General features: G+C 37.7%; 1 non-coding gene across 1 annotated transcript; it reads right to left on the minus strand.

Annotated features, from left to right (window-relative positions):
• Window positions 1-8,090: 8,090 nt before the first annotated feature.
• Window positions 8,091-8,194, minus strand: LOC115837809. Its single transcript, XR_004032859.1, has one exon. It is a non-coding gene; the product is annotated as a small nucleolar RNA U13 (small nucleolar RNA).
• Between the last annotated feature and the right edge of the window lie 228 nt (window positions 8,195-8,422).

Raw genomic sequence — 8,422 nt, forward strand, 5'->3', positions numbered from 1 at the left:
ATCTATCTACATCCTCTCTGAAGAGACACGCCTTAAATAAAGGTGCACAGGAAGTGCAAGGATTGAAAAGGATACACCTTGCAACCAATGAAAAAACTGGTATAGCCATACTAATGTCAGATAACACAGATTTTAAGTCAAGGAGGATTACTGGAGATAAAGAGAGATATTCCATAATGATAAAGAAGTCAATCCACGAAGAAGATTTCAAAATTCAAAATAAGATCATTTCAAAATATGTAAGGCAAAAATAGACAGCTAAAAGGAAAAATAGACAAATCCACAATCGTAAGGTTACTTTAACACACCTCTGAACAGACAAAAATAAAAAACAAAAAATAAAAATCAAGACCACAGTTAACAAACTTAACCTAATTGACCTACAGAGAATACTGTCAACCGTGACAAAATTCATATCTCATTTAAGCTCATATTTAAATTTTACCAAAATTGACAATAAGCAGGCCATACAGAAAGCCTCAAAACATTTCAGAGGGTTGAAATTATTCAAAATATGCTCTCTGACCTTAGGGAAATTATGCTAGAAATCAGTAACAAAAGATAACTAGAAAATCCTCAACTGCCTAGAGATTAAACAGAACACACTTCTAAATGATCTGTGGATCAAAGAAGAAATAACAGACACTAGAAAATATTTCAAACTGAACAGTAGTGAAGACGTGCCATATCAAAAATTGGCTGCAGCTAAAGCAATGCCTGGAGAGAGATTCTTGGCCTTCACTACATGTCTTGGAAGGTTGAAAGGTTAAAATCAATTAAACTTTATCTTAAGAAGCAAGAAGAGGCTGGGCGCAGTGGCTCACGCCTGTAATACCAACACTTTGGGAGGCCGAGGTGGATGGATCACCTGACGTCAGGAATTCGAGACCAGCCTGGCCAACATGGTGAAACCTGGAAACCAGTAAAACAAAACAAAATTAAAGAAAAATAATAAAGCTAAGGACTGACTCTTTGAAAAGGTTAAGAAAATTGATAAACCCCCAGTAAAACTAATCAATCAAAGAAGAGGAAAAATAACATCAGGAATGAAAAAATATTACTAGAGACTCTACAAACATTGAAAAATATGATGATATAATGAACAACTTAACACCAATTTGAAAATTTGAATAAGGACAAAATAAACTGACAAAAAATCTGGAGAGTCCCCATCTACTAGTGGAAATTGAATCAGTTATTTAAGACATTTCCACAAGGAAAATGTAAAGCCTCACCAGTGAATCCTTTCAAACATTTAAGGAACACATTACCCCAATCTTGTGCAAATTCTTCCAGTAAATAAAAAAAGAGAATACTTCCAAACTCTATAAGTTCATCCCCACCTTGATGCTAAAACCTGACAAAGACATCACAATATACAGAAAAGCAACTGTCAGTATATTAAAAGAACTGTATATTACTACCAAGTGAGGTGACTTTTTTGTGTGTGCAAAAGTGGTTTAACATTTGAAAAATCAGTCAACATAATTTACCACATTAATTTTCTTGAAAGGAGAAAAGTATGGCTATCTCAATAAATAAATGCAAATTTTAAAAAAGATTTTATAAAATTCAACGGCTATGTATGATTTTAAAAAATACTGTTAGCAAACTGTAGATATGACTTCCCTAATCTGATAGAGAAACACTCTTCAGGAGACTATTTAGTGGTAAAATATTTAAAGGTTTGGCCCTGAGATTGGGAATCACACAAGAATACCTACAATTACAACTTCTATTCAACATTGTACTAGAGATTCTAGCCATAAAATAAGGCAAGAAAAAGAAATGAAAGGCCTAAAGATTGGAAAAGAAGAAACAAAATAGTCATTGATTGCAAATGATATAATTATTACATGGAAAATTTAAAAGCATTTACAACCTATTAGAATTTGAATTGGAGGTGAATTTAGAAAAAACAACTGCTTAAAATTCAGTATTCACAAGTCACTTATATATGAACACCAAACAGGAAATGGAATTTATGAAATGATATTATTTAAAATAATATCAAAACATCAAATACTTAGGAAATTTAAGGAGAGATACGTAGAGATGTACATCTGAAATACACAAAATATTTTTGGCATAAATTAAATAACCAAATAGAAGAATATATCATTTGCATAGACTGAAACGTTCAGTATTATAAAGATGGCAGTTCTCTCCCAAGTTGATATATACATTCAACCCAGTCTTATTTATTCTTGTTAAGTATTTTACAAATGTGCTTTGAGGCACTTTGATATAGTCTGTCTCATGATCCTCAGAAAGGCAGAGTAGGTGTTTTGAACTCTCTTTTAGTGGCTTCAAAGACTTGCCATATAGCTAGTAGGAGGAGGTAGCACCTGAACTATATCTCTTTGTTGTAAGTTACTTGTTACTTTGACATTCTTTCTTTTTCACTTCTTCTTTTTATTATTATTATTATTTTGAGACAAAGCCTCACTCTGTTGCCCAGGCTGGAGTGCAGTGGTGTGATCTCAGCTCACTGCAACCTCCGCCTCCCGGGTTCAAGCGATTCTCATGCTTCAGCCTCCCGAGTAGGGTTACAGACATGCACCACCATGTTTGGCTAATTTTTGTATTTTTAGTAGAGACAGGGTTTCACCATGTTGGCCAGGCTGGTCTGAAACTCCTGACCTCAGGTGATCCACCCACCTCGGCCTCCCAAAGTGCTGGGATTACAGGCATGAGCCACTGCGCCCAGCCTCTTTTTCACTTTATACCACAGACTATTCCAGTCCTATTCTACCTGGCTACATCCCTTCCTCATAGGATCCTTCCTCAAAGAGTCCCAAAGATCCCTTGGGGAATACACTTTCAGATTTAACTCACCTCAAAATTCAAGTCTTTAAAAAAAAAAAAACTATGCATGCTCCATATTATGGAAATTTATTCATTTAAATAAATGCCTTGAATTTAAAGTTAGAAAAAATTTTCCACCCAGCACTGTGATTGTCAGACTTTGTTGCCTCCTTCAAAACTAGCACCATTCAAGGGACACCCTGGAGATGTGAGACTAAATATTTAACTGAATATTTGTAATTAGCTTTGTAACAACAAAGTGGTTCTAGCTAGCTCCAGAAATTAATGCCTAATCTAGAGAAAGCGCTACATTATTTTGGGATCCTGTAAGACTTCATGTGATAAAGACAAAAATTTTCTAGCATGAGGGATTTGAGTGGGTTGTGTATTCTTTTGGTTATCCTTTGAATAGGTCTTTTCTTTCCTCACCACTTGCCTCTCTTTTAAGTTACGTTTGATGCTGAAGAGGGATTTTTTTTTTTTTAAAGCTCATAAACTCATTTGGGCTAAGCTTTTATCAGATAAGGCTCCTCATAAAATAATGTGTCCAGCACTGTTCAGAGCTTCCCCAATGTTACCAGGCTCCCTTGGAATTACATTGAAGTTGTCATTGGTCAGATTACATTTGAAGTATAACGTGTAATAATTAAATGTGTAATTTAAGAAGAATGTAGACATATACCAGTTGGCAGTGATGATGGAGCACTGAGAACTCGTTCAAGAAATGTTGAGGAACTATAATTAATAAAATTTTAGTGAACTATTGTGAATATAGAATTGGGAAAGGTGAGGCTGGAGTTGGACAAGGTAGGGAAGGGCCAGAATCTGTAAATCAAATCACATGATGAATAGGTGAAGACTGCAGGTACCTCTCCTGGGAAAGAGGAAAATTGGGGACACAACAGCTGTCCTCAAATACTGCAAGCAAATAGCGATTAAAATTAGATTATTTATTTGCTCCTTTGGGAAAAAATATGATCAAAAGCTAAGATTAATAGAGAGGCACATTTCTGCTTTATATAAAGAACTAATTTTACAATTAGAATAGTTCAAAATGGAACACATGACCTTGTGATCTATCAGTCATTAGGGACACACTCAAAGCAAAAACTACGTGACCACTGTCTTAGTCTATTCTTGCTGCTATAACAAAATACCGCAGCCTGGATAACTTACAGACAACAGAAATTTGTGTATCACAGTTCTGGAGGCTGAGAAGTCCAAGATCAAGGCACCAGCAGATTGGGTGTTTGGCAAGGGCTTGTTCTCTGCTTCCAAGATGGCACCTTGCGGTTGTGTCCTCACATGGCAGAAGGGTGAATGCAATGTCCTCACATGGTCAAAGGCAGAAGGACAAAAGGGGCTGATTGCTGTGTGAAGCCTCTTCTATAAGGGCATTAATGTCATTCGTGGGGATGATGACGCCCTCATGACCTAATCACCTTCTAAAGGCCCCACCTCTTAATACTACCACATTGGCGATTAACTTTCAACGTATGAATTTTGGAGAGACACATTCAGAACATAGAAACCACCTTTAAGCATATTGTGAAGGAAAATCTTTTTGGGGAAAGGAAGTAAATAAACCTCATTCCCAGCTGGGCTGCATTCAAACATGCTTTGACACACAAGTGTCCTTTGCTGAAATAGCTTATATCCTGTGACCTCAACTCCCTGCCAAGATCACTGGGCTATTGTTCTTGGCTTCCAGTCTCCTGTCTTACTAGAAACATAAATATGATATTACTATTGGGTTGTTATATTCAAAGATTTTTGTGTCTTACATAAAGTTATCGGTTGCACTGTATACATTTATTTATAACTTAATTCAACAAACATTTAATGACAACTTACTATGTGCCATCACTATACCAGATAATAGACACAAAATAGCAATTAAAAAACACTCCCTGTCCTTGTAGAGCATAGAACATAATACTATCAGAAGCTGGCAGTTAGTGAGTGAGTCCTCTCAGAGAGTTATATTACCAGATTTATTTGGAAAAGTCAGATTTGGTTAAATAACATTTTTTTCCAAGAATGAATAGCAGAATTTCCCTGTATAAAAAGTCCGAGAATAGAAGCCAATTTTAAATTAAAGCTAAAATAGTCTGACTTATATTATTCTGAAAATGTTGTCAATCCCCATTTCCAAAATAATACAATGAATAATCAGAAGAGCTGTATCCATGATTTTCTTTTAGGAGACTTTAATACAAAACTACGTGAACTTCATCTAAAATATGTCTTCTGCTGCTGATCTAGATCTGAGCTGTCCAATACAGCTGCCAGAAGCCACAGGTGACTATTTATGTTAAATGAATTAACATCATATACAATTTAAAGTTTAGTTCCTCAGTTGCACTAGTGATATTCCAAGCACTCCATAGCCACATGTGGCTGGTGGCTTCCATATTTGACAGTGCAGCCACAGAACATTTCCATCATGGCAGGAAGTTCTGTTGGGCAGTGCTGATTGAAAGAGGGACCATCACATCCAGAAGCTGGTCCTATAGCTGGGGAGCAACAATAAAAAGTATTTGATAAAGTTTAATGCCCATTCGTGATTTAAAAAAAAAAAATCTTAGCAGTTTGTGAACAGAAGGGGATGTCCTTAAACCAGAAGGTGACTTTCTCACTGAACCACTTGAGTCAGAGCATCTCATGATATCTTAGGAAGATAGTGTAATTTAGAAAATGGCCACTTTGCTGTGTATATACCAAAGGCATCATAATGACTTAAAAATATCCCAACAGTTGTGTACAAATATCGGTTGACAATGTATGAATCAAATGTTACAAATATAAGTATAAGAATAACCAGCCGGGCACGGTGGCTCACACCTGTAATCCCAGTACTTTGGGAGGCTGAGGCGGGTGGATCATGTGAGGTCAGGAGTTGGAGACCAGCCCGACCAACATGGTGAAACCCCATTTCTAGTAAAATACAAAAAATTAGCTGGACACGGGAGACTGAGGCAGGAGAATCACTTGAACCTGGGAGGCAGAGCTTGCAGTGAGCTGACATCACACCACTGCACTCCAGCCTGGCGACAGAGCAAGACTCCCTCTCAAAAAAAAAAAAAAGAATAACCAGCAAAACTAATTTATCTGATGTATATTGGCATAGTCCTAAAAGAACAGACTATAAATTCTGCCATGAAGCAAAGCCAAGGAAAAGATGTGTTGTATAAAGTTAAAATTCTTTTGAACTTCTGGTTCAACAGTTAAGAATATTGGTCTAAGTGCTCAAAAGGGGCTGAACTAGACTTCTGAAATTCAGGAGACTTGACAGTGGCCTGCCTTCAGCTCATCATGTGCACATATGTGTGTGCGTGTTTTTTAATTTATTAACTGTAGCCATTTTATTCACTGGTTTTTTCTATATGGTAATTTTTCTAGTTGTAGGAATTCTTAGGTGCTGGTGAAAAAGGCTCCACTGCCACTGCAGTTCTCCATACTAGTAGAGCTAAATTCCAATTTACATTTCAAAACAGAGCCCTGTATGTTATCTTTGATCTACAATCTAGTATCAATAATCACAAGGTCTAAAAATAATGGCAACTAAAAATCAGTCACTTCCTACTTGCTCTATGCTGGACATTGTGCAAGCTGCTTCATTCCATTTTTCTTATTTACTTTGTATAATAACTCTGGTATCTAAAATAGTATTAGCCCCATTCAACACATAGTCCAACAAGCTGAGCTTAGTTGCCCAAATAATATGCCCTAATCATGCCCAATTGTTCAATCAGGATTGAACCCAGTCTGATTTCTATATCTGTACTTATTTCGCTGTCCCATGATCCAGGGCTCCTGATTAGGAATCATAATAATAAATATCATTTTCTAGTGTTTATTATCTAAGCATTTTTCTCAGTAGGTCATTTAGATCACACAGATACACACAGGAGTCTCTTTTCACAGATGAAGACACATGGGGCAGTGAGATTGCCTAGCCCAGTGCAAAAGTGGCAGGCAGGGCTGAGCCAGGACCCAGGCAACTGTGCTTCAGAGTCTGGGCTCTTCTCCATTATGCTCTAAGTTTTTCCCTCAGAAATTTAAGAATATACGTTGGTGTTTATAGTCCAACTGCAAGGAACTTGGTCACTTAGAATGGTCTACAAATGTATGGAGGACCTGTGAAAGCAAATCAAAATAACCTTGGAACCCAGGGAAGAGAGGCCAGCAGTCCCAGGTGTGGAAGAAGGTTAGGCGAGACAATGACCGAAAAGTGACCCTGGTGGGCCCTGGTGCTCAGGGCCGGCTGCAGCTCAAAGTCAGGACAGTGTCAAGGCATGGAATTGCTGGATGTTTTTCAGCAGTGAACAGGAAGGCAGGAGAGTGGAGGACTGGAACATTCCTGGGATTGGAATTTTTTAGGATAGACACAGCAAAAAATCATAGAGTTTGAGGAACCAAGGGTTCTGAGTGAGAAAACATGGACCATGGGTTCAGACTAGAGAACAAAGAAAATCTGGGAGCAGGCTGGGTACGGTTGGCTCACGCCTGTAATCCCAACACTTTTGGAGGCCGAGGTGGGAGGATCATCTGAGGTGGGGAGTTCGAGACCAGCCTGGCCAACATGGAGAAACCCTGTCTCTACTAAAAATACAAAATTAGCCAGGCGTGGTGGCACATGCCTGTAATCCCAGCTACTCGGGAGGCTGAGGCAGGAGAATCACTTGAACCCGGGAGGCGGAGTTTGTGGTGAGCTGAGATCGCGCCATTGCCCTTCAGCCTAGGCAAGAAGAGTAAAACTCTGTTTCAAAAAAAAAGAAAATCTGGGAGCAGATGGGAAAAAAATGGCATTTTAAAACTTAAAAGCATTCAGCCTCCATTTGACAGAATGGATGTTATGCTTTATTAGTTGGTCAGATACGGAGAGCATCTAAGCCATCTAATATGATATGCTCTCACTGGGTTGATGTAACTCAAAAGCAAATTGAGTTGGCAAAATCCTTGGGATTCAGGGCACACTTACATTTTGTTGGTGTGTAAATTAGTGTCACTTTTCTCAGGTTAATTTTCCAGTGTCTGCCTACTGAAATCTTGACAGTCCTTTGACTCAGCTACTTCACTTCTTTGAATTTATCTTATGGAAATGCTAAAGTTTTCATAAACAGATTTGTTTGAAGTTATTAAGCTAATTTAAATACACACAACCATATATATATATACGCAAAGTGTACTCTTCTATATATATATATACACACACACATCCATATATATATATATATATATATATATACACACACACAAAGTGTACTCTTTTTTCCTCATGTCACATGGGCAGTGTGCTGATGTTGTAACAAGGTTTGAGGGAGGCACATTTTACACATGAGTGTGAAACCCCAATCATCACACTTACGAACTACAAAAGGTCCTCAAAGTGTACTTTTAATGTAACTTCAGAGATCTGTACCTCTGTCAAAAAGTCAACAGGTTTTTTTTTCTGCTAAGCAGAAAAGAAGTATTCACTAATGCCTGTGTATCTTTTAGACTGAGAATAATTTGTTTAAAAAATTATATAACCTGGCCAGGCACGGTGGCTCACACCTGTAATCCCAGCACTTTGGGAGGCCAAGGCAGGCGGATCACGAGGTCAGGAGAT

This window comes from Nomascus leucogenys, chromosome 12, assembly GCF_006542625.1.
Source record: "Nomascus leucogenys isolate Asia chromosome 12, Asia_NLE_v1, whole genome shotgun sequence".
NCBI classification, from domain to species: domain Eukaryota; kingdom Metazoa; phylum Chordata; class Mammalia; order Primates; family Hylobatidae; genus Nomascus; species Nomascus leucogenys.